Source organism: Takifugu flavidus, chromosome 3 (genome assembly GCF_003711565.1).
Source record: "Takifugu flavidus isolate HTHZ2018 chromosome 3, ASM371156v2, whole genome shotgun sequence".
In the NCBI taxonomy this organism is placed as follows: domain Eukaryota; kingdom Metazoa; phylum Chordata; class Actinopteri; order Tetraodontiformes; family Tetraodontidae; genus Takifugu; species Takifugu flavidus.
In genome coordinates, this window is record NC_079522.1 from 10,213,715 (window position 1) to 10,237,043 (window position 23,329).

The 23,329-nt window shown below is 46.4% G+C and overlaps 1 long non-coding RNA gene across 2 annotated transcripts in view; it reads right to left on the reverse strand.

Annotated features, from left to right (window-relative positions):
* The window catches only part of LOC130523000 (uncharacterized), a 96,264-nt gene extending 77,184 nt beyond the window's left edge, over positions 1-19,080 (reverse strand). For both annotated transcript variants that reach the window (XR_008949768.1, XR_008949769.1), the window contains exons 1-2: positions 18,940-19,080; positions 17,482-17,529 (exon numbers count right to left, since the gene is read on the reverse strand). This is a non-coding gene — a long non-coding RNA (uncharacterized LOC130523000). The remainder of the gene's footprint in view (positions 1-17,481; positions 17,530-18,939) is intronic.
* Between the last annotated feature and the right edge of the window lie 4,249 nt (positions 19,081-23,329).

Consider the following 23,329-nt stretch of genomic DNA (forward strand, 5'->3'; position numbering starts at 1 on the left):
CTCCTCTCTGCAATTGAAACATTTGAGGGCGGAGGAGGTTGCAAAAAGGGTGTAATCGAAGTCATCTACCCTGACGATGAACCGATAGTTGAACTCCTCCGCCTTATTATTGAGGATCATATGGACTTGCCTGCGGTGAGACACTACGTGTCTCAGCAGTGGTGACTTACACCCTGATAACATTTTGCGGATGGGAGAGACCACCTTCCCATGCCGCGACAGCTCCCGTATCAGGAACTCATCACTAATAAACGGCGGCACGTTGGATAGGGTGATCCGTGCCGCCGGCAGTGTTAGCGGAGTAACCTGTACGAACTGTCCGCCCACCGTGATCCCCGTCTCCACTAACATATTAACCTGTTCCACTTTGCTTAGGAACAGCACTACTGCCCTATTCATACGGGCGGCAGATTTAATTGAATTGTGGCCAATTTTCTGGCCCACAGCCAGAGCCACCTCCTCCACACTAAGCACGGAGCCTGCACCCACCTTGACTCCGTGCTTCCTGCTCAAGCCGGTCAACCCGGCGTTGGCCGCCATGACGGCCGCACGCGGTCGGCCGCCACACAAAACTCTCACACACCCTCCTTAAAACAATATAAACTCGACACTCACCACAAAAATCAAACTATATATCCAGCATTCAACACATACAAGAAAAGAATAGGAAAAACAGCGCTTTCGCTTCGTTTTTTTTTCTTCGCTCTCTCTCTTCCGCTCACACTCCTCTCACACGAAGAAGAAGAAGAAGAAGAAGAAACGTTTCTGTAAAGAGAGAAAATAGGATTTAGGATGTCTGGGCCAGAATTTAGACCTCCTTGTTCTGCGATAAAGTGCTTCATAATCTGGAAATAGAGTTTTCTTTAAAATATTGCATTTGAAGACAGAGGGAGGGAGAATAAGCAGAGCTCAAAGCAGGCCTCATAATCTAATAAATTGATTTGCAATATCCTCAAACTGTGAACTGATAAATGTAGCTTCTAATGTCGCCCCGCCTCGGCTCCGGCTTCCCCGCTTAATGTGCCGCGGCGTATTGAAAAAGACAAAAGCGCGTCCCTGCTAGTTCTGGAAAACTATTGCGCTTGAAGTGAGCGCCTGCCTGGGCCTCGTCAGTGGTCACCCAAGGATTAGGGGGCTGCTCCATCCTCTCACCACTTCTATTCTTCCACAAAAAGCTCGCGTACACCCGAGAGCAGGCATTAAACATCGGCAGAAGTGTGGGGGAAACAGATTATGCTCGGATATGAACTCCCATGTTCTTGACTGCCGGACAGCCGGAGCCAAAATGAACAATAAGCCCAATGCAGCCGACATCATCTGCAGCGGCAGATTGCAGCAGAACAGAGAAGAAGATCCGGGTGAGTGCGAGGGGCCTCCGCAACATTACAAGATGTGAAAAATAGAAGTAATCTGAGGCCCCGCTGGAGACCTCAGGGGGCAGATTTACCACCCATGACTCCACAGGGTGGGTGTGGAAGATGCCACCCGACTCTCAGACACTCAAAGAGGAGAAAACCAACAAAAATAGGATTTGCACAGGCAACTCCCTCAGGCCTCCCCCCTCTCCGAAAGGCTTATTTATCACGGCCGTCAGCCGGGACACCTTATCGGACGTTTTGTTCGCTCGCGAGGTGTACCTGAGACTCGCGCGAGGGATTATCGGGAATCTGGAGCGGCATCAAAAACGAGGCTAAGACGGCAGCTCCGCATTTGGACCATGCGGGTCACCAGGGAGGCTGGGGGGGGTGGGGGGGGGAAGGAACGCTCTCCTCTCCTTCTGGTTAACAAATGCCACTTGACATTGGGAGAGGCTTTAGCCGGCTGCCCCCTCCCCCGTCCCTCTTTACTTTAGAGGAATGAGGAGCCGCTCTGGATTGTGGACAGTTGCTGAGTCCTATCTGTGTGCTGGCAGGAAGCATCAGGGATTTCATGGCTGTTTGCCCGTCCTGGTGCTTTCGCTCTGCCCCCACTTCAACATTTTTATTTTTGTCCTTCTGTAATCTGACTTGTTTCGTTCAAAGACATTGACACGATTCCAGCGCGAACACGTGACCTCCACATGCAAGGAAAAAAAGACTCATAATCCATAAATAGACAAATACAGACGGGATTATGGAAGGAGGGAGGCGTCGCTGCAACAGATGAAACACTTTGGGGTTTTTGTCAAAGTCAAAACTTCTAAAATGTGACGGTAATTATTGGGCCACGCCCGCTCAGCACGCCACTTTCAGACCAGCCTCAGTCACCTTGTCTTCATCTAAATGTAAAGGAAAATGTGAAGGTTCTCAGAAAAGAACAACAAACGTGAGTGTTTCTGTTCAATAGTTCAAAGGTTCATTGACAGATGATGAGGTCAGCGATCAAGGTTAAAAAGCCAGAGGTGGAGGAAGAGAGAGGGACATGCTGGTCACGTGAGCAGTTACCAGGAAACCAGGAAGAGTTTAATGATGGAAACACCAGAGCAAATGTTCCCATGGATTTCCTGGATTGGGAAAACTCATCACGACAATCAATCGAGCGTCTTTATGAGAAATATTCTGTCATTTGGGTTTAATGACATCATTTAAGAACTTTGATGGCATCATTTTTCTGTTATGGCAGACGTGTGATGGGCGGGGCTAACAGCTCACTTCCTGTTTCATGCTTGGATTCCAGAGATTCAATGCAAATAAGTGTTCGTGCACTGAGGACATCATACTTGTGCCTCGTGGCACTGTGTGTGTGAGTGTGTGTGTGTATGGGGGGGGGTGCATCGTGTAGCTGGAGGATGCTAACATCTGCACTGCCTCAGAGCATCCAGCAGCTGTGGACATCGCAGGGCCTCCAGGCTCCTTCTCTGTTTCCTGCTCCTTCCACCGAACTTCCCCTTGAGTGTTTGTGTGTTTTTATTGGTGGAGATACTCAACAGGAGGGGCCGTCATCTGCACCGCAGACTGGATGCAGCATCCAACATCATCCCAAACATACATCCTCAGATTGCATCTGAGACAAAACCCACGGTGCTGCCAAATGTGATATAAACCAACACACACACACACACACACACACACACACACACACTCCAAGTGTGATCTCTTGCATCCACCCAGTTTTTTACCATTTCACACACAATCACGTGACAGTACACTCACTTTTTCACGACAAAGCACAGCTTAATAACAACCACAAAAATCAAATACAGATTGTCACGTTTCTGTCTTTTTACGGGGACTTTCATGGATATAATACATAACCCAACTACTTATCCTAACCATCCCCACCAACCCCTAACCGGAAAAACACTTTTTACCTTAGAATGCGTGTCTTTGGAAAGGTTTATGCGACCAAAAAATGGCGGGAAAAGGCCAGCTTAGGCTGCGTGCCTGACTTCAAAAACTTTGAGACCGCTTTGAGTGAAGAGTTTTGAGAATGTGTTCATCTCCATGTAAACAGGAAGTGCTGCTTTCAGGAAATTATCTTTCAGATAAAGGTAAAGCGCGTACCTAGAGACAACATCAGCAGCAGCCACTATGGCCGACTACTGAGCAACACAACGCTCCTCTTCGTCCAAGGACAGAGTTAATCGCTGCCATCTCCAGGCATGGCACGCATGCTGTCCCCTTTTCAGTCGTTATCACAGATCCATCGTTATCAGACTCCGTGTGAACACGGAGCGCTTTTAAAAACCTTTCAGTTTCTGGTGTCAACGTCACGTAAGCATGGCCTTAACCCTCAACCAGTTCTTTGAAGACTCTTGCAGTGGCTCCACAAAGAGGATTTTGGTCACTCTCAGTCTCACACACACACACACACACACACACACACACACACACACACACACACACACACACACACACACACACACACACAGCAATGGAGACAGCCACTGTCATGATGGATGGACGTTCACTTCCCAGACTGATGGTTATCATCAGTGCCCCAAGTTTCCTGCCCCATACGAGTCAGGGGGGGCTGTTTCAGTCCCAGACTGTTGCTTTAACGTCACGCAGGCAGTCATTCAGTTGGTGGGGTTCAGTATCGGCGGCCAACAGTGAGCAGGAGCAGCGACAGAACCTGTGCACTCCAGCAGTGTGGCCACAGATAACAACTTAATGTGCATAACTGATGTAACTTGATGTTTCCAAATATTTCTCTTGGCTCAGGTATCCACAGTGTCCCTCCCCCCGCCCCCCCACTGGTGTGGCAGCCATTACCCCTATCCTTACGGCGTGAACACGATGAGGGTCGAGTCGTGTTTGTCTAATATGTGAGGGCCGCCATGAAATATACCAGCAGAGAAAAATGATGATATTCATTTCAATTAGGACGATTCCTCCCCTCTGTAATCTGTCCCAGTCAGCAGCCATTTCCTCTGTCAAATGAAAGACGAGCTCAGCAGCTTCGTGTTGTGTAATCTGCTGCGGCCTCCGGATGAACCCCGTCTGAAGATAGCACAAAATGGATGTGAAACCCGAAAAAAAGAAGAGCAAAGAAAGGAAAAGCTCATTTGGGACAACTTTACGGATCTCAGGGCTGCTATGAACGTCCCATCCTTCCATCCACAGCTCCACTCCAGCGTGAGATGTGTCAGAGGTGGACACGGCCCTGGTGTTGTTTCAGGCTGCGCTCCAAAGCCACTCAAAAAAAAAAATAAGGTATGTGGCTTCAGCAGGAGAGAATAAACAGCCACCTCATTTCATTCTGCCAAGTCTCGGCGCTCCTCTCGGCCCTGCCAGCTCCAAGAGTCCAAAGGAAAAGCACACATTGAACACGGCACTTTGGGGAAATCACGTCTGCCAGAGAGGCTAGAAAAGGTTAGCACGCTAATCCCAGAGCAGCGCGTATACGGCGCAACAGCAGGCCTGTCTGCCTGTTTACGACAGTTAGTCTGATGATAACAAGAATGTTACAGTCTGTCCAAAATACTCTCACCTGATGGACGGCAGACGGGCTCCATGTCAGGGATACAAACGGTGTAACAAGCTAATCCTCGGTGAACTCTTTCACGCACACTCCCCGAGGGGTAAAACTCAGCTAGCTCAATTCGATTTTGTGCTCACAAATACCTCGTTTCAAGCGCAAATATTCCCCCTTTGTGATTATGACCTCAGCGCCCTCCTACCTGCCGAGAATGAACTCCTTGGGAGTCGTGATTTGGTGTTTGGACAGACAGCAGAGATAAATGTCTGCGCGTACGTCTGACTAAGCTGCGGCGTTAGCTCCACGGCGCCTGCCAGGCACCGACTGAAGTCCTGACGGATCGCTCCTGACAGGCAGCTTCTACCTGGGCCCTCGTTGCTGCCCCATCAATGTTGGCAGCGTCTCAAACCTGACGGCTAACGGCCCGCGGTGCCGCGGAGGGGTCTCGGGGTTTCACCGAGGAAATGCCAAACACGATCGCGGCCGGCACGCCAAAAACCTTCTGTCATGGAGACGACGCCGAGGCCGCAAGTGGAGGTCAGCCCACGTCTCACCTGGTTAGGAGACACTTAAGGAAGTTGGCAGGCGTGTTGTTGAGACGGCATGAGGTGATGTCGCCTCCAGGGAGGAGAGGAAGGAGTCACGGACGGCCTTTTCTACCTTAAAGAGACTTTCAGAAGGAGTTTCCACAGATCCATTTAACCTTTAAGGCTTAACATCAAAAGGATGTTTTTTTATAAGAAGGGGTTGGTTTCAAAGAGTGTTCTGCTGTTACACAAGACATTTGAAGCCCCCGTTAGTCCTCCACACACTCAAATTGTGAAATTGGTTATTAGTAAACCAGAGATTAAATGATCGAATCAAAACCTTCAGGATAGATTAAGCCCAACGTAAATCAAACTGTCTAAAGTGGCGTCTCAGCGCCTCAACTGTGCAACTAACTCACCTTTACATGCTTTAGCCACTATCATAGCGTATCTTATCAACAGGACAGCAGACATTTCAATTAGCATCCCAGCTAAGCTAGGTGTGCCGCTAGCACGCAGATGCAAATCTAAGGGAGCAGCAGCTTAAGGAGGAGGTGGAAAACACTAAAAGCCTTTTATGAACAGATTCTCCACATTGTTCTCCAGATGCCAGTTAACGGCACCAATTGAGATTTTAAGCAATTCCAGAACAACAAGAGGTGTTTAACACCGGCTTTCCACGCATGCAGCTTTACTTATTGTTTTTTCCCTTTGATGGAATTTTCTTCAAAGCGCACTTCTTAACATTGGCGGATCATCCAGCTCGGCCCCCTCGTTTATTTCAGATTCTTTTCCAGCCCTCATTTGCGTTCCGAGGTGCTTTACCTTTAGGAAAAGAAATATCAAGGTTTATTAACGGCAAGAAAAAAAGCTCTCGCCGCGCATTCCTCTCCCCGAGAGACTAAACAGAACAAGAAATAACATGAGCACTACGTATTAATGTATGCCCTTTGATGTCTGGCTGCACAGTCCTGTAGCACCATTAACAATTTAACTGAAACATCACGTTTGTCAAAACTAAATTGCGCATGTGAAGAGCCGAGGTGGAGGGAAGACGTACGTGTCTTTCCCAAAGAGCAAAAAGGCCCAATTAGAATTGTTTTTTGAAGTGGAAAGAAAAACCAAACTGCGTTGATTTATATGAGGGGGAGAGAGAGAGAGAGAGCGAGCGACTGCACATCAGACATTAGCTTAGCTCCCTCTTGTGGTGGACAGAAGTCTGGACGTTTCCTTCAACCAGGAACTCCCAATGAAAATGGGTCATTTTTGATGCTTTCAATCATTTCTGTTTTAATGATTAAATCGGGTAAATATGGAGGTTTGTGGTGCTGACAAACCAGTTATTGCACACATCACCGAGGGAAGAATCAAACTGTGTTAGCTGTGTGTGTGTGTGTGTGTGTGGGTGTGTGTGTGTGTGTGTGCTGAGACGTCCTGCTTGGGAGATACAGTTTCTGAAACCATTAAAAACTACTTTTAAGAGGCTGAAATGACGGATGTGGGGAGGAACTTTTACTGCTGATGAAGTTCAAACGTCACGATGCAAAATGAGGAACGTCAAAAAAAAAAAAAAGAGGGAATCTGAAAAAAACAAAAATGTGATTTGAGACATTAAATCCAGAAGAACGTCAGAGATGACCTGTGGGATCCAGCAGCGGCGCGGCCCTCAGACAGTAAACATCACACAAATCAGTTCAGACGTGCACCAAACAAAAGCCCGGAGCCTGATCGTTAGCCGGCGGCAGAGCACGGCGGCGGCGGCGGGAACGCCGTCCACGTTCGCTGGGTAATATCTGGCAATTAATCTCCTGATTAATATGCCCTTAAACGCACAAAGTGACGGTGACAAATTCTGTTCGCACGTTCATAATCCCGAAAACGATAATTGTCCAATGAGCGTCTCATTTGTCAGGCGGAACGAGAGGAAGAAAGAGAGCGGGGGAGCGGTTCACATCCTTTATTTTGTTAAAAGGAGGGAGGAAAAGTGGGATTCCCTTTGGAGCCACGGATATTAATAAATGCAAAAGTCAACAATTTGGAGGTTTCACTGATCAGAATTTGTGATTCTGGTAATCTGTGATTTCACAGCTTCCTGTTATCAATGCTGATTTCTATCACACAGCTGATCAGGTTGATTGATGAGGAAAATCCTCACGGGCCGCTTTAACATGTGAACTCCAATACTGTACTCACCATATTTAGTCAAGAATTAGAGTTTCTATTTTTCTTTGATCATCTGTTTTCTCTTTGTTGTGGAACATTCTTTCCATTTTAACTGAAACTTAATTTTGGTTTTAGTTTATCGGCACATATGTGAGGATTTTCTGCTCTTTGATCCATATTTTTTTAAGGACAAATGTATTTCATGAGCAGGAGTTACAATATCAAAAACACTTTGATCTTGAATAACGGCTGAATAAATTTGTGCTTTGCTGCGTTCACTCCTGCACGAGCTGAATCTATAGGACCGAGCGTCCTGACACGGGTGTCAAGTGCACCCGTCGACCAGCATATGACAGCATATTGCCACCGTGGCGTGCACAAGCCTTCGCTGTGATGCGTGCACATGAAGGACCGCGGCTGAGGGCTCGGCCAGGCGGCGCGGCGGCCTGGAGAGGAGCAGGGGGAGCTGGGGGGACGCCGAGCTCCCCTGGCACTCCCCTAATGAGCTCCAGTACTGCCTCCAAGATGAGCCTCTGCAACATCTCTCACACACACACACACACACACACACACACACACACACAGACACACACGTGCGCGGAGAGCAAATCTACAAATATACGCAACTACAACATTACACGCACACACATGTGTTTAAACATACAGAAGCTGACCGAGAGTAACAAGTATACACAAACAGTCTCATGAGCGCGCGGACACACACACACACACACACACACACACACACACACACACACACACTGCAGCTGTTGCTTGGCCCACTCCAACAGGGGGAGTATTTAATGTATCCAGAGTGAGATGGCAATTGAGAGATAAAATATTCATGCATAAACACACTCGTAAGTGACAGACAGACACAAACACACACACACACACACACACACACACACACACACACACACACACAAAAGCCACAGCAGGACGATGACATCGGGCATGAGAACATGTGCATAAACATGTTCGATACACACAGTTTCCACGACTGAAATTCATGATAAATTATTTGTGACGTCTCAGATTTTAAAATATATTTCATATTTTAATTAGATGTTTTAATTAGATGTCAGGTCTAGAAAAATAAAATCCTTTAACTTCAAAGGAATTTTAAAAAATGGTGAAATATTAAAATATAAACAAAGATTTTATAAAAACACCTTTCAAGAAAACTGTTCACCTTTTTTAAGGATAATAAGCAAAAATCTAATATCAAATTTGAAAAAAAATCACAGTGATTCTAAACTAATCCTAATTTTCCAAATCAGCTGTGATAGTTATTGGACTATTGACCATATTTAAACATGTAATTCTTCATATTTGTGGACACCCTTTGACCCTTGAATGATCATGTCTTCTCCAGTTCCATCTGAAGATGCAGAATGATCAAATAGAAAGGATGAATTAATACCCCAGAGTGCATCCACTGCCCCCTGGTGGCACACACGCGCACTTTCAACAGTCTTCTGGAAAATATGATTTCAATCAACAGAATGTTCAGCTCTTGGCCGCGGGACGGACTAGATGGCGACCTTTGACCTGAGCACAGCTTCAGGAGACGATGCAACGGCAACAACTCTCTGGCGCCACCAACAGCCGTGACTGTGCAAAACACCGGTTCAACCGTGTCCAGCTGAACTGAAGCAGCACGGACGACAGCAGGGGAGGAACAACGTTCATCCAAAACATCTTAAATCTGCTGGACACAAAAGGAGGCTCTGAATTTACAGCGACGTGAAGATAGAGGACTGGAATGAGTTCTAAACATGGGGTAGGATCATCCGTCTCACCTCTCACCAGCTCCGCGCCGTCCTCCTCCAACCCCGGCGGTGAATAAACTTGTAATAATTACCAACACTTAGACAGAGATGCCTCATAATGTTTTCCGGAGAAAACAGATTTTCCACCAAAAAATCGCCCCCCCGCCTCCTCCCTTCAAAAAAAAAAAAAAGAAGAAACAACTGCAAACTATTTCATTTTTGTCAGCGAGCATTTCAACTAATGATATTGTAATAAGATGCCTGCTATGGAGAGGTAATGGAAAACATAATTACATGCATTAGTTTATCTGAGCGCCGGTACGATCGCAGATCCATCAGTTTTTCAGAGCTCATCTGGAAGCCCATGCATCACTGTCAGGAGTCGTTTGACGGCGGGGGGGCGGCGGGGAAACGTGTTCATTTGTTAGCCTCGTTTAAAAGATGGCGCCTCACATTCAGTTAGGCCCGGACGGACCAGAGCGGTTATGACAGCGCCATTACAAACACACACACAAAGAGATTGCTGCGGCAACTTCATCAGCTCTGTACATTAAGGCGATTACGGTCGATGAGGAGCAGAGAGCCGCGCCGCCTGTTAACGAGCGAGCCGCGATCGCCGGCAGACAGGTGCATCGGGTCTCCACGGCGACCCGGGGGTCAGCGGCGTGCAACGCACCGAACGGTTGCTCTTATAAGCCAACAGAGGCTGATCTGGAGTCAGTTTTAAGCTAACTGGACAAACTGGGTGGATACATTTAACTGTTTAAATGTTTCTGTATGTCAGAAGGTTCTTTAAAAAAAGGGATTTTCAATGTTTTTCATTATTCCCTGAGACAGCAAAATGATATTAATCCAGTTTCATTCATGCTACAGTGATATTAAATTAAAATCACTCACTGAGACGTTTGTCTAAAACATTTAAAACGTGAGATAATTAGTCAAAAATGTCCTGAAAAGCAGGTATAAATGGAAAACCTCCACAGACGCAGGTCACATGTTCCACCATCTGATCCCAGGTTAGACCACGAGCTCCACAATAACCAATCATTCATGGGACGTTCCGAAAAAAGAAAACCATGTAGCGGTAACTGCCGATGCATTAACGAGGTTTTTCAGTAAAAGTGAACAAAAAAAAAAGAAGGATAACAGGCTGATGCTGCAGACACCATCACATTCTTCAGTCACCATCTCACAACTCTTAATGGACATTAAACACCGAGCTGAAGAAACACACAAGCACAATCGAGTTAGCAGGCACTTACGGGGGGAAGCCTCCACCCATAGATTTGCGTAAGAACACATAACTGTCACAAAATTACATGTCATTATTGAGCAGATCGTATGGATTCCACTTATTGTTGCTTAATGGCCTCTTAAAAGAAAAATGCAGTTAGTTGGGTTTTTAAAGACAAAGCCGAGAAGGATGCTGCGGTGTAGTCTTGCCTGCTAACCTCCCTCCTTTCACAGGGTAGAATCCACTTATTCGGTTACATTTCAAACCTCCATTTCCGTTTGCAATCAGCTCGTTAGCCCCGAGTTGAGAGGCAGCCATCAATGACCCGCACACGCACGCACGCAAATGCAGTCAAGTCCGAGAAAGGCCTCTTTCTGCTGCAGCCAGGACACTGATCTGAGTTAAGGGAGAAGACGCCCCCTGCTGCACAGCGGGAGGAACGCACCATTCCCAACGTGAACTCTTTTGTTTTATCATTGTTTTCAAGGGACACATTTGTTTTCTTGCATCTTGAGCTGTTGTTTATGTAGAAATGCTAAAGTGCATCCACTTGGAGCACAGCATCAGTTTCATTTTTCAAGCTTTTTCACTTTACCCTCCATTTATTGGACTGAGTACTCCATAACTATTAATCCGTCTGCCTCTATAACTGCACAGAATCTGACATTAGCTCCCCACAATATCTCAGGTCACATGACTGAAGCAGAACAGGGTTATAGGCTGGATATGTCATCGGGATACAGGTGTCGCAGGCTTCCTCTGCTGCCGACAGTGGGGAAAAAAGGCCCTGAAATTTTATTTTGACATTGTTTTAATCTGTGATAAAAGCTTAAGTTTGCGTGCTGGCGCGTGATGACTGAAACAGACTTGTGAAAGTTCCAACCCGTGGACCTCTGGCCGACAGTCATGCTCATTCTAATCCGTTTGAGCAACGTGGGTGCAGGTGTGACGTTTCATCCTCCAGATTGGCGGCTCTCTCGTTTTGAAATGAGAATCTCTGAGTCTTCATTTTTTGGCAGTGTCTCCTGCATGACTCATGAAAGGCCGGTAGAGGGCTAATTGTTCAAATTAATTTGCGTAAATGACGAAGCGAGAGATAACAGAATTACATCTGCACTTTCCTGGCACCGGTTCAGCGGCGGCGCGCCTCCACAGGCAGCTGCACGGAGACGGCCTCCCTGCCAGAAATTAAAAGCCACAAAACATTAATTAATAGACTTTTTGTTACGTTAATCTGCACCAAAAGGTTTAAGCAGAGCGGGGGGGTGGCAGCGGGGAAGGAGGCAGCGTGCATAATTAGAATAAATTAGCTCAGTCAAACATTTTGGAAAAAAATGTGGTTGAATCAAAATAAAAACCAAGAGAGTGAAGTTTGTGACAACATCATTAATCACGCTGCTAATGAAGCTGTGAAGGTTTTGGAGAACATTTGGCGTCTGTCTGGAGGCGCCCGAGAGGAGGCCGAAGCCAAGTCGGACCATCAAACCTCCCCCCTCACACCCACACCAGAGGAGCAGCACATATGTCAATGTGAAGCAGAAGGCTAATGCGGAAGGCTAATGCTGGAGGCTAATGCTGGAGGCTAATGCTAAAGGCTAATGCTAAAGGCTAATCTGTGGATGGCTGAAGAGACTGAAGGAGATGGTCCACAACTCTTCAGGTTTAAACTCCTTATTCTTTCAAAGCAAATCCCGCCGGCGATGCTGAACCCTGACACAGGGGTCACATGTCCTTTTGTTGCCCCGGGTAACGCGCGGGTGTTATCAGCTACCAAACCGATGAAAGTCCAGTTCTTGCTACTTCCCTGAGTTCTGTGTCGGTGAAGTGAAGCGGAGCTTCGTTCCACTCGTTAGTCTGGAGACTTTCCAAGTTTCCCAGTTTCTGTCTTGAACGAGGCATTTCTCCGGTGCAGAGGAACCGCAAAAGAAACCTACCCATAATGCACTGCACCAAAGGTGTTTGTGGCTCCAGCCTTACGGGCCTGGACGGGGCCTGGGATTCAGCAGCAGCCAAACAGGAAAACAAAATCCCACTTGGTTTCAACATGCAAATATTGTGCAGCAGTGAAAGATGAGAGGAGAGGGTTAAATCCTCTAAACTGGCTGCAGCCCGCCTCATTTGTATTCCTATTTTATGGCCAACGTGGATCATAAGCTGCAAACAAACTCCTGTAAACAAAATTAAATGAAAAAAAAAGGTCTAAATTGTGAAAAGCGACGGCAGTAACTGCTGTTTGGATCTGCAGGTGACAAACGGGACGGCTTCTGTTTGGAGGATCCTCAGATTTATGAGTCTTTGCTCTCTCGGATCTCTTCATCATTTTTTGCTGCCTCCTTTTGTCCCATCATCATTTTTCCAGCCCTGACATCCAGACAGTTGGCGCTGCCGCCTTGCTTCCACCCTCATTTCTCTTCTTCTTCTTCTCCTTTTCTGCTAATATATTCCGGCTCTTCTTCTGCTCCTGATACAGATTCCTTCTTGATTGCGGCTGCCAATTAGGCGGCGGCACTCTGGCAGTTCATCCATCTGACTTAAAGGTTCCTCGCCGCTAATTTTGATGGTGGGGTCAAACAGCGGAGGAGGCCATTAAATGGAATAATGAAGTCTTCAGTGAGTGATCAGCAGCGCCTCGGCAGCCCCATTCATCCTCCAAACAATCATCTCTTTATTTACAGCCTGTAGATCAGAGTTCCCTTCCTGCTTGTCTGTCCTTCACCTTCATTCCGCTCAGTCTCTTCCCTCCTCTCTTTCTTCACCGTTTCCTCATATCTGGTTATTTTCACGCTGAATTCATCCTCCTCTCCTTTCACCAGCTGGCGACTGTCGGAATTTTTGTGCCCCGGGAGTCAAACTGAGTTAAAAGAGGCATAAAAGTTTAAAATTTTATGAAAAGGAATAAGTCAAGGCAAAGAGATAAAGAAAACATCACTAAATAACTTTGATAAATAGCGCTGGAGAAAAAAGCGCAGATAAAGCTGCCAAAATCTACGACACGCAGAAATGTAAGTGCGTGTGTGAAGTCCATTAAAGCGCTAAAGTGACGTCTGCGGCGTATTTATTTGGCGTTTGTCTTGGCTGTTCCAGAAACGTGTCGGCTGTGTCATCCCGCTGGGTTGGGAGACGGGATGCTGATTGTTGGTGTCTGAGCGGAGCACGAGCTGGGTGGAAGTGTCTCTCAGGATTCTCTCTGCTCCTTTCCTGCGGCGCTGTGAATAAAGGGTGTCCATGGAAGGGAGGGAGTCCCAATGACTCTCTGGGGAGCGCTGCTCTCTGCCTGTGTGCTGTTGCCGTACCAGACGGTGGTGCCTGCAGTCACAACCAGCTCCATTAGTCCTCTTTGGCTCGGGTGAGAGGACGACAGCTCAACCCCGCTTTCCAGAGGAGTCTGATGTAGAACATCTGTTTTTGGGCCGTTATTATCGAGTTTAGGTTAGGCGCTACTTGCAGACTCAGAACCCAGAATCTCCGCCTCAGTCCCTTTGATGGGGAGGAGGCTAAAGGGTCGAGATTTCCTCTGGAAGTCATTGGGATGTAGGGTAAAAAGTTAAGGGGCTGAGGTAGCAGCCCTGTGGCATCCCTGGGCTGACTGTGAGCTCCGCTGAGAGCTTCTTGTAGGTCACACACACAATCCCTCGGTTGTGACTGAAGCCTTTTCCTGTTTTTTCCTCCGTATATCTCGGTTAAACCATGTTTGATCTGGTTTGGATGAATGCAGACAGTTCTGGTGGGGATGCAGGTGGATTCTCATCTGGAACCGGACAGCGCGCCACGTTTAATCGCGTCCCAACAACTTTAATCCAGCGGACGTCTTATTTTTGGCCAGCTTTTTTTTTTTTGCGGTTTAAAGGTCAGCAAGTTGTTGTGCTAATGCTTAGCGGCTAAGATCAAAGCCATGAACTCATCAACGGAAAAAGTACTGTCATTGCTGCCCGATTAACCTTCTTCATATCATCACCTTTTCCCCCAAATGGATTTTTTAACAGTCCAGCAGGTCTCGTCTGGGCTTGTATCTATCTTTTCCCCCTCCCGTCTCCCCTCCGTTCACACTGAACCTCTTCAGGTCTATATTTGCTGCTTGACTGGACAAATGGAGGATTTATCCGTATGCAATTTTATACCCATTTATTCTGTTGCCAGGCGGCAGACAGCTTTAATATCCACAGCAACAAATAAACTGAGGAGGTGCGACCAGATCTCCATAACTGCAGACGGCAGAGAGCTTAAGAAGAGTTTCAGCTCTTAAACATGTGTAAGGCATCATTTTTACTGTCAGAATTGTCAGAATTCTGTTCAAATCGCAGCTTTAACATCTTCAAAACTCCCCATAAAAAGCAGGAAACCAAAGCAACAAACACGTTGCTTAATCATCTCCCATCAGCTTCTGTTGGCGCATTAATCCGCCCAAAGCTGCTGAAGAACGTTCACGATTCTCCACAAATCTGCCTGTTTACTTCTCATAAATGTGAAACATTTGTATTTGGAACTTTTATTATTAATCCGATACCACAGCAGCTCCACTGTAGTATCAATATTTCTGACAACTTGGCCCAAACGACTCCCAGGATGGAGAGATTGCCTCCACCAAATGACATTTATTAAACTAAACGATTTATTTGTTTTTTGTGTCACAATGTCAGTCTTTAAGAAAATAATCAATAGATTTTCTGACAGTATAATTTTCCTGCCGTTCGTCTCTTTCAAAGCTAATATTCCTTAATGGATGTGAAATATCCCTCGGTTCACCTCCAGTGTGGACGCATCCGTCTCTCCCTGTATTCGTTTATCAGTCCCTCCCTGCAGTTATGAGTCCGCCGCCATTACTCAGCGTGACAGTGACGGAGTGAGTGCCGATAATCGTAACAGTGAATATGACAACTGACGCAGAGTCCGCCGTGACAACGCCGGATTTACGCATGAAGGATGGGCTGAGGGCCCCCCCCACGCCCACGCATGACGTGACCTCTAATCGTGTCGTTTGTCAACATTGCTAACTGCGGCTATGCTAACCAGATCGCTCGGATACAGGCGGCACACGCAGTTCCTCTGCGAATTGAGGAGCTCCTGCAGGTGACTCTGTCTTCAGAGATGAGGTTTGAATGTGCCTACATTCGACCAAGCAGAAGGTTCCTGGACCTTTGCGAAGCAGCGGCCTGCTCCATTCAGGAAACAAGTTCAGAACCGAACCAACAGTATTACTGTCACCTTTGACCTCAAAGATTTGATGCCCCACAGTAACTGGGAATGATTGAGTTTGTTTAGCTCCTACTCTACATGGAGGTCCTCGCACCTCCGGGTGGGGCCTCCTAGCTTTGCTGACCACTTCCTGTGGGCTCCACAGTTCCTGTTGTGAGAACATGAAGCTATGTTCCACTGATTACGCTGAAATGGTTCCTGGTAAAGGTCCCTCATGTTGTTTACTTGTGAACCACTCTGACCAGTCACCAGGACTGACATCACAACAATCCTGAGTCACTTCAGCTCCAGTACCTCCCAGCTAAATAGCTGGTGCCAAACCAGTCCCGAAAATTAAAAACCACCCTTCAGATTGAGTCATGTGACACGGATCTTCTGTCCTGGTACCAAACGCAAACACCAGTCAACTTTCCCAGTCTGGGTCCTGCAGCGGCGGCTGGTTATGATGCTGATGGAGAGATTAATCTTGCTTTGATGGAACGCCGTCACTCTGAGCAGCCCGTGATGGATGCGATTCATCATTGGGGACAAATGGGCGCCGGCGCCTCCCTCCTCCTGACAGCTTTATCACGGAGCAAATGTCCCAAAATGTCACCTGTTGTACGCTCAGTGACCTTCTAATTTTCTAATTCAATTCCGTGATCTGCTCTCCGTGGCTCAGCCCGAATCATGAACCAGTAATAACAATTACACACCGTGACGGCTCCAGAACCTGCAGTTCCCACTTTAAATCAAACCTCAAGTAGTCTTTTATTAGGCTGCCTGGTTAAATCAATCTAAATCTAAGCATAATAACTCTCTAATCAGGTACTGGGGAGAATAATAGGTTGTCACGCTCCGGGAAAAATAGGCAATCATGGAATGTTTTCTTTAATTAGGCCGGCTAAAGTGGAAGGGCACGGCGTTAGCGCGGGACACATTCATCATAGCCAAGGTGGGAAATTACTTCAATTACTCAGAGAGGGGGGAGCCAGTGGAATTCCAAAAGTCAGAGAAGCAGAAGAGAGGAGGCCTCCATCTACCAGGAAGTCATTCCGACGCCGGTGAGGCAAGGGGGCGGAGTCAAGGTGGAAGGTCACAAAGGTAGGTCTGACTTTTGACCCATGTTCTTATCCTAGTAGTAGTTACCTACATTAGCAAAGGCTAGAATGTTTATTGAGATGCGTCTAACTTTCCCAAGTGTGTTTTCCAGCTCTGTCCGTCCTTCTGGGTTTATTGTTTTTGGATCATTAACTAGTGGATCGCTGTGATCAGGACACATCAAACATCACAGAACTGGATCAGACAAGACAGAAGAGATTACTAAATAGTTGGGGAAAAATAAAACCAAGTCAACTAAAACAAGAACAAATAAAACAATAAGTTCTTTGATGATTCCGTTAATTTAGATGCGGTTGCTATGGAGACGGCAGCACTTGAGGTTGCCATTTTTGAAGCATGAAAACTAGTCCGTTGGGCCGGTTACCAGAAGTAAGAGCATAAACCAGGTCCGGCCTATCGTGAAGACCTTCAGATCACAGTTTTAACCACATTCAGACCCACATCTGCCATTTTCCTGCATCTGCGACTGAGAATTCACGGGTTCAGCAGCGTTCGCTGGTGATTTAGCAGCGAGGATCCTAAAATGTTGGGATGGAGTCTGAGCTACATTCAGGCTGTGACTGACCGACCGAAAGAACGAGGTACTCACACATCTGATCCGTGAAGGCTGATCTTCACGCCATCAAGAGTCCGAGTCCTGTGGCTGGAAATAACGGTCAACTTTCACACAGGTACTAAACATAAAAGTCTCACTAAATATTATCGTTTTTATTTGATGAGGCCTCAGGTTAGCCTCACAGTTCTGGTGGCACCGTTAGCTCAGCTAGCTCTAGTAGCCCAGTTATCCGACGGCATCATCAGTTTTTACCTGAAACAACTGAGCAGGGCGCCGATATTGTGATTTTTATGTACTTGTTAAAAACGATATCTGTCACAATCAGCTCATCCAGTTCAATGACCCTTAGGTCTCCAGGAGCGCCGTAGCCATGACGACGGTGATTTTCAAACAGGAACACTCTCACTTTCTTCTGTTGGGCGTCTTTAATCAGATAAATTCAGGCCAGTGGTGGTTTTTTTTCCTGCTGTCTTCTTCATTTCCATCCCTCCATCCTCTGCGCTCCACTGATCAGCCCACTTTGTGAAGTAAAGGCAATAAATCATCCAGCTTTCATCTGCTGTTATTGATGAATGACCAATTATTTGTCATCTCATTCAGAGAAAAACGGTGACCCGCAGAGGCACCCCCACCCTGCCTCCCCCCGCTGATGGATTGTATCCTTAAACTGTTATTACAGGTATAATCTGGCTCCGATCTGATGGAGGCCTGAAGATGATGATGATGCTGATGCTGCTGCTGATGATGATGATGATGAGCTGTGTGTTCACCTGACAGTTCGTACCAGGTGAAGAGCTTCACCCCAAACATTTATGGAAAAGATCAGCCCACGACACAAATCTAAAAACAAAAATTTAGCACATCTTTGCTGCATCGACTGTCATATTTTATCGTGTAGATCGTCGTTTCCAGAAAGGTGATTATGTAGAAGACTCTAGACATTTATCCAGTTTCTAACACCGCACACACACATTCGGCTCAACACACTGGGAATGTCTGGGATTGGATGAGATGAGTGTCCCAAGGGTGAAATAGCAGTGAAACAGGAACTTTATTGTCAGCACTACTCATCGTAGTTTACAGATCAGCCAAAAGCAGCCGAACCTTGAGTGGAGGTCAGAGGTCAACCACATGAAAACCTCCCCTCGTTCCCTAGTTCGTTCTAACTAACCTTTAGATAACTAGATTCTCTGTTTCCACGGAACAAAACCTTTTTTTAAAAGAGCTGAAAGTTAGCGAAAAGGGAAGAAAAATCCGACATTGTAACTTTATGATGATTATAAAGTCAAATTTGAGTAGGTTTATTATTTTTGCCAGCTAACGGAATTTACGGTTGTTTCTCAAACGTCTTCGCAAGTGAACCGTGATAAAACATCGCCAATATTTAAAAAAAAGGGGGGGGGGGGGGGGGGGGGGCATTTATTGACGACTTTAACCTATTTCTGCCAACTGTTAATCAGGTTAATCGTTATTTGTACAGACGTCACTCACCAAACTGCGACACGGTTTCGGGACCGATGCTGATGATTGATCCGACACACCTCTGACCAGTTCGGGTTCGGCTCGAAAGCAGCTCACACACCTGGGAGCACCAAAATACAGCAAAAATCAGTCGTTGAAACCACTCGTGCGACTGTGTCAATCTGCAATAAAACCAAAATAAAATTGATTATTTCAAACCTAGATAAAAAACAGTGATCTGTTGTTCGGCCACCAGGTGGCGGTATTGTCGCGAAACTGTCACCGCTGGTGGTGGCGCATTATTTTATATTATTTATTTCTATTCTTCTTGTTGCTGCCAAAATACACGCTCCAGCTTATATTTGGAATAATTTGGAAACATGTTCAACAAACGTATTTTACGAAACTCGTTTTAGTCGTTTGTTTGGGCCTTTTGTCGTAGAGACAAACTATGTCCACTAGAGGCCAGTATTTAGCCAAACATCCTCTAGTTGAGGCGAGTTCGCGACATTAAATATTAACTCATCACTGTTGTGTTGTGATTGATCACATCTTTTTGGGGAGAATTTTAATGTTCTGACTCTTACATGGCCGATGAAATGTCAGAATGTCATGCATATGAAATATTTTCAGAAATTAGTCTGCATCATAATTAATATCGAAAAGAAAAGAAATTTAGAACAAAATAATCTCATTTCCTGTCAAGAAGACACTTAAATTGGACTGAAAAGCTGGATAAAAGGTGCTTTATGAAGATTAAAAGCATGAAATTCAATTTTGTTGAGAGTCACCTGGAAACAGTAGGTGAGGTCCCAGTTTGTACAAGTGAGATTATCCACTTCTTCGTGTTTTCTGTTTCTTTTGTGTCCAGTCATGTTCAGTTTTACTCCCACATTTGAGCTAAAGGTATAAATGCAGCCTTGCAGATGAGCACTTTCATTCTCTGAATTCAAAAGGAGAAAAGTGTCTCAGTCCCATTTCATTTGTCAAGGGCCTACTTCAGGATGAAACATGTCCCTGCCTTGGGTTCTTTTTTGAATAATTTTTTTTTTATCCCAAGGACACATGAGCTCACGCTGCCTGGCTGCCTGCCTGGACCAGGAGGAGGAGGAACTGCAGGCATTCATCAGGTGCATGATGTCACCACCAGCCAATCAGCTGCTGGAATGTTGACCCGGAATAGTCCAAGGTGGTGAAGGTTCATCAGCAAATCAGGGGCACCAGAGTGCAGAAATCTCCTCTCTGTGACTTTAATCCCACCAGAATGTGATGACACTCCTGATTTACACACTCTGTGTGTGTGTGTGTGTGTGTGTGTGTGTGTGTGTGTGTGTGTGTGTGTGTGTGTGTGTGTGTGTGTGTGTGTGTGCGTGCGTGCGTGCGTGCGTGCGTGCGCACTGAATCACCCAAGTATCATTTTAAATCACAGTTTAAAGAAATAAACGTGTAATTATTGTGACATGTTTCCAGATGTATGCGCAACTAGCCTGCGCAACTAGCCTGTTAGTGCTAACCAACTAGCCTGTTAGTGCTAACCAACTAGCCTGTTAGTGTTTGTCAACACTGACAACTTTTGATATTAAAACGCAGATAAATCGCATCAAATTCTAAATATTTGAAATTCCACTAAAGTGACCCAATGTCTTAAAAACAAGGTAAGATTGTTGAAACCTTCTTCTTCTCTATGGTTGCTATAGTGACAAATAAATCCTACAGATACGCCCGCTCTTATTTAAAATCCGTCACTACCTGAGCGGAGGCCAGGTGACTTGTGTCGGGTCCACTCATCAGGCTGACTGAATCTTGAATGAAAGGACAACTGGACGCTCCAAAGGAAGAATATGGGAGAATATGGGAGAATATGGGAGCTGCCGTTTGTGTTTGTCCTCAGCAGGCAGCCAGGCCCACGGCTGGGCTCGACGTTGGAGCATTCTAAGTTGCCTTCAGACAATTTTACAGCCATCTCATTCTTTCACAGCACAGAGGCAGAACCGACTGACTGGCTCCTCGTTACATGGTGGCGGCGTGTAGAATAAATGCCTCCAAATGACTGGATTACACCTTAAAGGTCACATATTTACTAGCTCTGTAAAAGTCTTCTTGTCCGCACCAAGAAAAACACAAATGAGTTTGTTTTATAGCCCGAGCTCCCCATGTTGCATCACCTCAGTCATTAGTTTAGCTTTTAAGCCCCCATTGATCCTTGATGGTGTTACTGGTCTCAGTTGTGTGACTCATGGAAAACATAGCGGAGGCTCAAAGATGCTGCTGTGTTTGATGTTCAGTCAGAGTAAATGAGATCCAAACGAAGAGATACAGTACATTTAGTCATGACACATGATTAAAATCAGTGTTTTACTGCTAACTAGCACCTGCTAGCGTTAGCGAGTCTTGTTGAAGCGGATTGATTTGGCTGTACACTGTATGAGGAGGACGACAGCCACACACACACTGGAGGAAAATGCTGTTACACAGACCGAAGTCATGAGCGAACCCAGAGAACTCCGGCCTGTGTTTGCTATTCCGACGGACTCGCTGAAGACGGATGGAGGCTGGAGTCGGCATTGTCCTCCATTCCAAACAAACCCATCAACAACAGAACAACTGCGGCTGCTGGTTCATCTTTGTTATCCCGCCGCCTCCTGCATAATTGAAGGATATTAACTTCCCATCAAGCAGGTCTAATTATAATCAATCCTCCAATAAGACTCACAATTAAGGGAGCAATTTGATTGGTTAATGTTGGTCCATAATGAAGAGATGCACACAAACAAATTCATCAGCGATGACAGCGTGTCAGCGTAAACATTTGGAGGCAGGTTTTCTGGCTCGGGGTTCATCCATCACAACCTTGAACGCATGTCTCGCACGATAAGCTAGCCTTGTAGCGTTAGCTTCCAGTGTGTCTCTGATTGGATTTTAATATCTAAAGCTTGATTTCTAGTTTTGGTTTGTTTTTTTAAATCTTGGGGCTACAGGAGCACAGTGAACGACCAGAAGTGCATGTCAGATCTCTTCTTTTCTGCACATGAAACATGATTTCAGCCTTCTTTTCCTGTCTGATGCGGCAAGTTTCCTGCTTCCTGCTCTTCCTGCACTGATGGACCGAAACGTTCCAAGATCTTCTGACTGTTCTACACCTTCCTGCTGTGCTGGAGGACAAATGTGGCGAGGAATTCTGGACTCCTGCAGTGTCCACGCCGCGTCCAACATCCTCACGGGGGACAGACAGCAGCCGGGCTCGATGTCAGAGGATCCGGATCACTCGGTCGATGCTGATCCCAAATGTAGAAGAGGGGCAGGTCAGCTAGCTGAGGGATCTCCATCCTTTCAGGCTCTCCAGGAAAAATCCATCTGTTCCTCTGACTGTTGATGTTCGATAGACGCGTTTCCTGGGTTTCCTGTTTCACTTTCTTTAAGGTGGAGTCGGACATGAATCAGAGCGTCGCTAGATGTTGAAGGCGTGTTGGGAACCTGACGCGGCGCCAGTTTGACCTTTCAGGCAAAGGTCAAGCTGCCTGTGCCGCCTCCCGTTTGACCGTGACTGAGCGACTGTTGCAGACGCTCTTTGTATCGCCAGGCGGGAGATGAATGGGAGGACACATGAGGACACAAAAGTCCCAGCGGGAGAGTCGCTGGCATCGCTTCCCGAGGCTCCGCTGATGTGAGCAGACGGGTTCTTCAGGAGCTGTCGCTACTTTGTTCCTCCATGTTTCCAGGCTGATGGAATCCTGGCAGCAGGGGGCCGCTGGCGTTCCCTGAAATCAGACTGAAGTTGGGAAAAATCCTCTGCAGGGGGGACGCTGCGGCCTCCACGCAGCTCCGTTTCATCTGCTCATCCATGAGTTCATGAGCATTCCCTGGATCAACACATCATTCCTATTTTGGGAAGCTGGCCGCGTCGTTGCACAGTAACCGCATTTGCTTAATTACGGAAGAGAGACGGGAAGAAGCAGGGAGACGTCGAACGCTGCTCCAGATCCCAGCCAGACCATGACGTCAGCGTTTCCGACAAGCAGAGAAGCGCTTTATTAAACTGGAAAAATGATGTTTTAAAGGTTTGAGGTGGTTCTTGTTCATCAAAAACCTTCCGACAAGTTCTATTTTAATCTTAAATCATGAGAGTTTTGTCATGTAAGACAGGTTAAAACATCCACATCACCAAAAAAGCTGGGTTCTGATGCTTTAGGAAGACGTTGGTTATATTTAGAAGGTTTCATCTTCAGTCTGGGAGCTGCAGAGCATCAGGACGATGGACACAACCGTTCAGGACTCGTGGTCAAATGTCCGCTTCCGTCAGGATGACCTTGAGGAAGACGGATGAAGAGAGCGGAGGAGAACAGGGAGGAGCATGATGGTCATCCTGGAGGACCCCTTAAATCGATGTTAACATCTTTTAAAATAGACGAAATCAGCGCTC